Below are 9817 nucleotides of genomic sequence, written 5' to 3' on the forward strand. Positions count from 1 at the left end.
TGGTGGTGGTGGGACATAGCATTAACCTAAGTTTGGAAATAACAGTACTTCTTAAAGAAGGTGAGAAGTTGACCAGTAGGGAGAAGAAGCTGACCAGGCTGCTAGTATGAACAGGCGATTTGGAAAAACAAGCGTAGAGAGTCACCGAGAGACTGTCAAGTGGGCTCTTCACCATAGAATCGCCCAACTAGAAAGATGCTCACTCAGAACTTGAGACCCACAGAGAGGGAGGCCTGTAGGTCTCTTAGCTGTTTTGCTGTGGGGGCTAACCAGAAAACAAAGGTTGCCTCAGCTCTCCCACACTTACAAATAACAGCTGTCAAGACAACCGGTCATTTGCTTTTGAGAGAGTATCTCTATCTCTTTGACCAAGTAAAGGTAAGTTGCTCAAACTCTGTCTTTTGTTTCTTTCTGCAATGAAAGGGTTTAACAATGCCCAGATTGTCTGATTCTTTTGAAGTTAAAATATGACAAAGCCTGTGAGAGCCAGGCAGTAAAATCTCGTTTCTGCTCATTTGCTGCTGCCGGCTCTGTTGGTACTGGAGTGTGAAGTGCCATCCAGGAGATTGCCAGGTGAGTCAGTCCTGATAGGAAAAGCCATTAATTGCTGATGTGTCATGATCTCTCTGTACTAAAGGTGCTGGGATAGATCTGGGAGAATGTAACCTCATAAAACGCCCTGTGACAAAGTACGACTGAGTGAGACTGAGTGATCCGCAGGAGACAACAAGGGAGGTGAAAGCAGGCCCATGGTTCAGTGACCTCCAGCTGGTCCACACCAGGATGAAATCAGGAACTAACCAGGCAAAACCGGTAAGGGTTCATTATGCGACTGCTAGTAGGATATTGTTACAGAATTATTTCGGTCTAGGACTCTACAAGGCAAGACTCCTCAATTAATGGTTTTTTTTTTTTTTGCTTTTTGGGTCACATCCGCGATGCTCAGGGGTTACTCCTGGCTCATGCACTCAGGAATTGCTCCTGGCGGTGCTCGGGGGACCATATGGGATGCTGGGAATCGAACCTGTGTTGGCCATGTTGGCTGCGTGCAAGGCAAATGCCCTACCCGCTGTGCTATCGCTCCAGCCCCCTCAATGTATTTTGAGTCACACAGTCCTGGCCTAGTCTTCCCTTCGTTTGTGATTCAAGGTACAACCTCAGCTAATGAGCAGTGAGAATATCTGGGCTCCAGATTCAGCTTCCTTGCCCCAGGAGAGATCATTAGGATAAAGATAGGTGTGTGTCTAAGGAAGACTACCTGGAATCTGAGTTTTGTGCTAAGCCCCAAGAAAGAGGCTCAGTGCTCCTTAAATCTCAGTGCTCCTTAAAGTAACAAAATAGGAGACTAACACCCAAGAATAGCCGAGATAAATACCAGGAGGATTACTCCATGGCCCTGAGGACAGCCGCACATGCTAGGGGAAAAGGCAGCTCAGATAGAGAAGGGAGCACCAAATAAAGGGTGTTGGGAGGTTCCTCTCAGGATGGGAAATGCGTGATGAGAGTAGACTATAGTCCGAACAAGATTGCCACTCAATGCCTCTTTCGCAAACTACAGCACTCAAAAGGAGAGAGAGAACGGAGGGGAATGCCCTGCCACAGTGGTGGGGTGGGATGGGGGGATGGGGGTGGGAGGGATACTGGGACTGGTGGTGGTGGAGAATGGGCACTGGTAGAGGGATGGGTATTCGATCATTGTATAACTGAAACCCAAGCACAAAAATTTGTAAGTCTACAACTGTACCTCATGATGTTTCACTAATAAAAAAAAAAATCTCAGTGCTCCTTAAAACTCAGTGCTCCTTAAATCTTAAAGGAATAAATCTTAGAGATGGTTAAGATCTTATGCTTTTTAAAATACTTCCCTAAGTCCTTTTCTTATTTATTTTATTTTTTGCATTCCTTAGTGCTTCTCATTGCAATTTTTTTGGTAGATCAAAATGCTAGTAAGTGAATATATACATACAGAATTTTAAACAACTTCTAACATGGCATTGTTATTGGCCAGTGACATCTCTGCTTCAATTGCCAAATGTGTCTAACATGTGTTCTTGCAGCTAATCAATAGCATTTGTTTACAAAACCTTAAATACTCAGAGTAAGAAGTCCCAATCAAAAATGAAGCGTGATCTAGATATATTCTTAATCACAGAAGACAAACTTGCATGAATTAGATTAAGTATACAAGAAATATACAAAAGAGTAGCATTATAAAAAGTTTATATGGCAATAGAGGGTCTTTCTCCACTACTTATATTAAATACGGCAAGGCATGTCATAAAGTCTTTCAAATCATAGCTGTCTTTGAAACATCAGGAATCTTTGACTCAGGCCAGTGTATGATATACACCAAAGCTAGTCCGCTAGTTCTGGAGATATGACCAAGGCAGATGGAACTGTCTCACAATTGAAATGGTCAGTTCATGGCGTCTTGGGCCCAGTTGGTGATTCTTGTTTTAATGTCTCTATGTGGGTAAACTGAACAGACTGTACACTGCCCCTTGTCTTATAAACTTCCCCCTTAATCAGTTTAGCCTCAGTCTCCCCATGAGAGGCTAGTTCCTGGTGGGTCAGCTTCTACTTCTACTTCTCACACTTAGCTGGTGCCTTTTGGTTCGCAACAGAGACTGATGGCGTGAGGGACGTGTGGCTGCATGACGGTCTCAGTTTGCACATTAGAGGCAGGCTCATGATCTACCCATCTGTCTGTCGGTGACAGATTGGAGGTGCATTAGGGACTGGAGATGGAGCAACACATCTGAGCGACTCTTTCTCCGTCCCTCTCCCGAGAGGGTGTCTCTGGCTTCTCCACTTTAGGCTCCATGACCATAGCCTTCAGTTGTTTCAGTTTTTCTTTTTTCCTCCTAGGTCTGCATGCAGGAGGAACTAATTAAGTAATTCCTCTGCACGCAGGAATTACTCCTGGCGGTGCTTGGGAGACCATGTGGGATGCCGAGGATCAAACCTGGATCAGCTGCATGCAAGGCGGCTGTGCTATTGCTCCAGCCTCTGGTTTCAGTTTTTCATCTGTGACCCAGTTTATTTTGCATCACCAGCTGTTTGGCTGCCACCCGACCTTCGCATTCTTTTCCCACTTATCGTTGTTTCTGTCACCATGCCTTGCAACCTGGCCTCCAATCTCTTTTTTTATCGGAAAACTGTAGCTGAAGTTTTAGATTCTGTGTTTCAAGTTCCTGTTGCAGATTGCATTTTATCTTCACATATAGTAGTTGTTTTCTCTAGAGTTTCAATCTTGTATTCTAAAGTTTTTTTCTTCTCCAGTCATTCTATTTCCAGTTTCTCTTCTGAGATCACCTTTTCTTTTTATTTTTTTTTTTTTATTTAAAACAGTACTGTCAAATTCTTACAACAGTTTTATTTTTATTTTTTGGCTTTTTATGCTTTATTTTTTTCTTTTGATAATCATGTTATTGGACGATTCTCAAAGAATTAGAAATCGAGCTCCCATTTGACCCAGCAATACCACTCCTGGGAATATACCCCGGAGAGGCAAAGAAGTATAGTCGAAGTGACATCTGCACTTGTTTGTTCATTGCAGCACTGTTTACAAGAGCTAGAATATGGAAAAAACCTGAGTGGCTGAGAACAGATGACTGGTTAAAGAAAATTTGGTGCATCTACACAATGGAGTACTATGTAGCTGCTAGAAAAAATGAAGTCATGAAATTTACATACAAGTGGTGCTACATGGAAAGTATCATGCTAAGCAAAATGAGTCAGAAAGAGAGGGATAGACATAGAAAGATTGCATTCATCTGGGTAACATAAAGTTGGATCAGTTTTAAAATGTATTGTTGGTTAAACCTACCACCATCATTTGCCACAGCTGTTTCTCTAATGTTTCAGTTTAGAAAGAGTTCGCTCATCACTGATACCCAAAAGTCTCACAGGAAGATAATGGTGGAAAACCGTAGAACCACATCTGCAACCAGCAGTCATCTCCAACTAGACCAGCCCGAACCTGGTTTCTGTGCCATCTTCCAGCTGTTAAACCACGTATAGCCTTGTCGACTGGTCTTGTCACTTCAACTTCTTGAGTCACTTCTGTAAATCTCATGACTTGCAGGCTCTTTTCATAATCTTCAACCTCTGGATTCACACACACAGTCATGAGTACTTTTCCTTCCCCATCAGAGTAGTTCTTAAACAGATGGATTAACTTTGAATCTCGATATGGAACCATCTGGTTGCACATATTTGATTCTCAGGACCTCCATGCAAGTCATCAGTGTCATCAATGACTGATTAGTGTTACCTGCTTCACATAATCTATTTTCTTCTGCTTTTGTCCTGTTCTTTCACTTCCAGTGAGATCTACCAAGGACAGCTGGCTTTTAGATATTCTTCTTTTCTGCAGGATGTCATCTCCATCTGCATCCAAGGACACCTGTACCAATTTAATGTTGAACATGCTATGTGAACAGCTGGACTCACGATTCAAGTGTGCGTTCGCAATACATCTCTTCTGGCCTCTCCAGAAAGCTTGAAAGGCCTCCTCTGTTTTCACTTCTTCTGTTCATCCCGCAACATACATGTTATGGTTCTTCATGGAGCATTTTAGATTGAGGAATTTTTTACTTTATGGGATCAAATGGCACCTCTTCCAAAGGTTCATATATGTAATTGTTATATATTTCAATATATGTGACAAATACACCATAGACACTCTCTTCATCAACTTTTTCTTTGCAAAATTCTTGTAACATTTATCATCTCTGCAAACTCTGGATCTACTTGTCGTTTGCTGGAAGGGGCCTTCTAAAAAAGCATCAGCTTAGCACTGTATGGCCATGCTGCTCCTGTCATTAGATTTAAAAACATGTCGTTTAACTTGAAATGAGCCTATACTGTTAAAAATCATGTCTAAGCAATGAGGAAGCTCTTCTCCTTCCCCCAGAGAGCTGTTCATTGTGTGCTTCCACTTCCAGTCACACCATATGTGAAAAGGAGACCATTTTGGGGGGTATGGTGTTGCCAGCAGGTCAATCTGTACCTGTGGGGTGAGTGCATCAGCAGTCTGATGGCACCGTCAGACTTCCAGATACTCCAAAATTGTTGCTGTGCCTTTGGCCAGACCCCAAAACCTTGGGGCAAAGTTTACCAAGAAAGTAAACGGCCAAAAGATAGGCATGTGGGAGACACACCCACAAACCACCTCTGCCTCAGCTATATAATTGGAAGCATGGTCTCTCTGGTTCCTGATTGAACTGCTTAATGGCCATGATTCTAGAGACTCCGAAACGAATCTCGGAACCCAAAGGCTTTTGGCAGAAATGCGTCCTGTTCCTGCAGTAGGTTACTGGTGCTGGGCCACTCCAGGTGGGAATAGGTTTTGTGCCTTGGCCTATTCCCCTTGGCGGCCTGGTGACCGCCATCCTCCAGAGTCCACTGGACAGTCAGGTTTGGGACTGCAGTGACAGGACATGCAGGGCTCACCAGATGTAGGTGGAACCAGCCCTTTCCTCCCCATCCCAGCGAGACCCCGAGTCACAGCCTACAAACAGCCTCTCTGACTCCTGATCAAGCTGATTAATGGCCATGATCCCAGGGACTCAGAAACAAATCTTGAAACCCAGCAGCTTTTGGCAAAAATGCATCTAGACCACATACAAGGTGGCTGCTGCCTCACAGCTTATAGGAAAGCCAGGTATGAGCCAGCAGTAACGGGGCAACTGCAGTCTCATGGGAAGGGGGGCAGTACTGGCTCGTCCTTCATGCCCTACCAAGGTCACGAGTTGCCCCCCACGAGCGGCTCTCCAGCACAGTCATAACACCAGATGCACAGAAACTAATCTCGTGATTATCTGGCTCTTTGCAGAAATCCAAAATCATTATATGATTCTTGTAACCAGCTATAGAAAACAAAGTATTTCACAATGTCTTTTCAGCAATTCTGATTGTTGGGGGGTAAATTCTAAACAATAATGGTGCATCTTTTGTTGAAACAATGAATGTAATCAATACAGATAAGTTAAGTGGAAATCATCTGCCTCACAGGCATTAGGAGGGGTGGGGGTGGTATATTGGGGCTCTTGGTGGTGAAAAATGAGTACTGGTGAAGGGAGAAGTGTTTGATCATTGTATGACCAAGACTTAAACCTGAAACCTTAGTACTTTTCCCACAGTGATTCAATAAATATAAGAAGAAAAATAAATAAATGAATAGAACTATGAAAAAAAAAGTAAGGTGGAGTTCATGCCCAAATCAATCAGCTAATCAGTGGCTGAATAAATAGCAGCACTCCTACGTAAAAAAAAAAAAAAAGATGATTTTTGTCATGAATGAGGTTGTCTACTAAGGAATTAGCCACAGCATCAATGAGCTCCTGAGTGGTGAGTTCCGAATACCTGTTTGAATGTATACTGTGTTTTCTTATAGTCATTATTTTGGTTGAGTCTGTAACCCTCAGGAGTGTGCAACTTGGATGGTCGTGTTACTGATCACCTCTATGCAGCACTCCTGGTCAGGGAAGGTCAGTGGGTGTTCTTGGCACTACAACCCTACTGGGTCTTTTAGATTTGTCTGGGATCCTTTTTACATTAGCAATTTCTTGAGTGTCTTAGGTCTCACTGGCTTCATGGCAGCAGGTTCCAAGCTGTCCAAAATGAGCGCGTGTGAGACTGGCCTTAGCCCAGCGTTGGGTGGGGACCGCGAGAGAGAGGCAATGGCCACGGGGGACGGAAAGGGACTGGGCGATGACCTGGGTGTGGTGCTCCCTGTTCTCATTGAAGTCTCCCAATAATCCTCTGAGGTTGATGTTTGAAATCTGCATTGACCTTGCAGGGAAGAAATGTATAGGTCATGAAGAGGTAGAGCAAGAATGGACCAGTGGCTACAGGACTGTGGGCCCAGGTTTTTCAACCTGACTGAAATGAACCCTGCAAGAAATAAGAGGTTTTTAAATAAAATTTATTTGAGGTCTTTAAATTTTATGGTTTTAAAATAAAATCTAAGGTTTTAATAAAATAGCACAGTGGTAGGGCGTTTGCCTTGCACGCAGCCAACATGGCCGACCCGAGTTCGATTCCTCTGCCCCTCTCGGAGAGCCCGGCAAGCTACCGAGAGTATTCGATATGCCAGACACAGTAACAACAAAGTCTCCAATGGAGACGTTACTGGGCCCGCTCGAGCAAATCGATGATCAACGGGAGGGCCTTTACTTTTACTTTACTTTAAGGTTATTGAATATTTTTATTTATTTTTAACCATTTTAAATTTTAAACAAATTTACTTTAAATTTTTTTTATTTTTACGAAGCCATTCATGATTGGATTTCAGTCCTACAGTATTTCAACACTTCCCAGCACTCGTGGCCCCAGGTTCCCTCCCATCACGTCTCACCTCCCACTCCCTGCCTGCCTCTGTGGTAGGCACTTTACAGAGGAGGTTTTGATAGAATTATGATAGCATGGGCAGTCTCCTGCCCCCGCACCTGGCTGTCCTCACGGCAGCCCCTTGGAGGGGAGCGGGTTGAGCTTTCCTCCCCGCCCCGACCAGGGCTCCGGCAGCCGAAGACCTCCAGGACCAGCCACCACCATGCTGAGACCACTCTCCGCACACATGAAGGTACTGGCAGAGGGACAAAGCCACGCGGGTTCCGGGGCCGAGATCTCCAAGCCTACTCGGATTGGGACCGAGCATCCTCCACCCAGGTCCTCTGAATTCCATTAGGCGGGGGGGGGGGGGGGGGGAGGTGTCACACCCACCAACGGGCCCCCTGGCGCCGTGTAATCCCATCAACAGCCAAGATAAAACCCAGCTCCTGGAACCACGCAGCTGCGACATCTTATTATGACATCTTATTATCTCGTTCCTACTTTGGACAAACTGGCAGGCTACCGAATGTAGCCTGCCCACACGGCAGAGTCTGGCAAACTCCCCGTAGCGTACCCAATGTGCCAAATACCAGTAACAATGATGGGTCTCATTCTCCTAAAGAGCCTTGAATATAATCTCAGGGCTAGGTGAAGGAGACGTTACTGGGGCCTGCTCGAGGCAATCGATGAATAACAGGATGATTTGTGATTGTGATTTGTGATGATAGCATGAAGACCCCGGAATCCAAAAATACTGAATCCAACTCTTGCAAGGAGGTTGCCACGTTGACCAAGAGAAGAACAGTCTTTTATTCATTTGTCCTTATCAGACTTTTCCTCCAAATTCCAGTGCTTGAACTTCAGTGATCTGGAGTAGAGTCTGGTCCAAAGATGAAAGCTTGAGACCCTTTTTGAGCAAATCTAGATCTTATGTTTCTAACTAAACTGGTGACTGGAGAGTCAGAGACTGCTGAAGTGGGCTCTGGGTCTTCAAAATGTAATTGCCAGATTAGAAAGATGTTCGTTTAGAACTTGACCTTTGAACATGTCCACTAGCAAGACAGCCTAATACGTATTCTGGAGTTAGTATTACTCAAAGCAACTTGTTCTGCTTTGGGTGACATTGAAAGAAGTATGAAAGAACAGAATAGAGCCTCAAAGCCAACTTCTTCCTTTCTTTCTCTTCCTCTCGCTCTTTCTTTTTCTTTTTCTTTCTTTCTTTATCTTTTTTCTTTCTCTTGCTCTCCTTTCCCCTCCTCCCATCCTCTCCTCCCCTTCCTTCCGTGAGCAACAGTTTGAGTTTCAGTCATACAATGATCAAACACCCATCCCTCCACCAGTGTACGTTTTCCACCACCAATGTCTCCAGTATCTCTTCCCTCCCTGTCCCACCCCTCCTGCTGCTTCAATGACAATTTCCCTCTTTCTCTCTACTTGTGTGTATTATGGTTTTTAAAGCAAATTCTTTTTTTTTAATTAGTGAATCACCGTGAGGTACAGTTAGACTTACAAACTTCTGTGCTTACATTTCGTCATACAATGATCGAGTACCCATTCACCAGTGCCCATTTTCCACCACCAATGGTCCCAGCATCCCTCCCACCATCCCTATCCCCTCTGCCCCACCCTGCCTCTGTGGCAGGGCATTCCCTTTTTTAAAAGCAAATTCTAATAATGCACTTCCAAGTTCAAGCTCAGTGCTGGAACATGACATGAAAAAAATGATGGTGGCAGGTACTTAATTATAATAAAGAGATGATGAGAGCCAGGCAGAGATGCCTATTAGAGCATGTTCATAAGCTTGAACTGTATCCTATAGATCATTGCCACTGGTGGTGTGGTTCATAGCGGTGCAAGTTCTCTGGCCCTGTCTCAGACTGTTATATCTGGATTTTAATGTATGGGACTTAGGAATCTGTTTTAATACACTACAAGGTATTCCTGTGTTGGTTTAGGTGGGAACAATATTGGTAGTGTTTATGGAAGGCGATCTGAAGGGTCTTAGGAGAGATGGGTGGGGTTGGTGTTCTGGGGTGACAGCAGCCTCTGGCCCCTTCATCTCATGATTTCCATCCCTTAACTCACCAGTAGAAGTGAATTCTTAGCAGCTAGGCTCTAGTGAGAAGATGTCGTCTGCCTGAGCAGCTGATTGGATCAATTGAAGGCATCTGATACAGCCACACGAGAAGTTAAATCATTCTGTCCACTTACCCTGAGTGCACTAAGTCAGCTCCTTCTCTTTTTGTCTTGCGACCATGACGACTGACCCCTGTCCAGTCCCATCTTACCCTCCAAATGATTTCTATTGAGTCTTGTGAGAAAAGAGACAGTTTTGCAGGAGAAAAAAACAACAACACTCTGTTACCTTTTTTTTTTTTTTTGGCTTTTTGGGTCATACCCTGCAATGCACAGGGTTTACTCCTGGCTCATGCACTCAGGAATTAACTCCTGGCGGTGCTCAGGGGACCATATGGGATGC

The 9817-nt window shown here is 44.3% G+C and overlaps 1 pseudogene; it reads right to left on the reverse strand.

Moving 5' to 3' along the window:
- Positions 1-2421: 2421 nt before the first annotated feature.
- On the reverse strand, positions 2422-6601 carry LOC130016243 (kinesin-like protein KIF23; annotated as a pseudogene).
- Positions 6602-9817: the final 3216 nt, after the last annotated feature.

The sequence above is a fragment of the Sorex fumeus genome, unplaced genomic scaffold, assembly GCF_029834395.1.
Source record: "Sorex fumeus unplaced genomic scaffold, SorFum_2.1 ptg000149l, whole genome shotgun sequence".
Taxonomy (NCBI): domain Eukaryota; kingdom Metazoa; phylum Chordata; class Mammalia; order Eulipotyphla; family Soricidae; genus Sorex; species Sorex fumeus.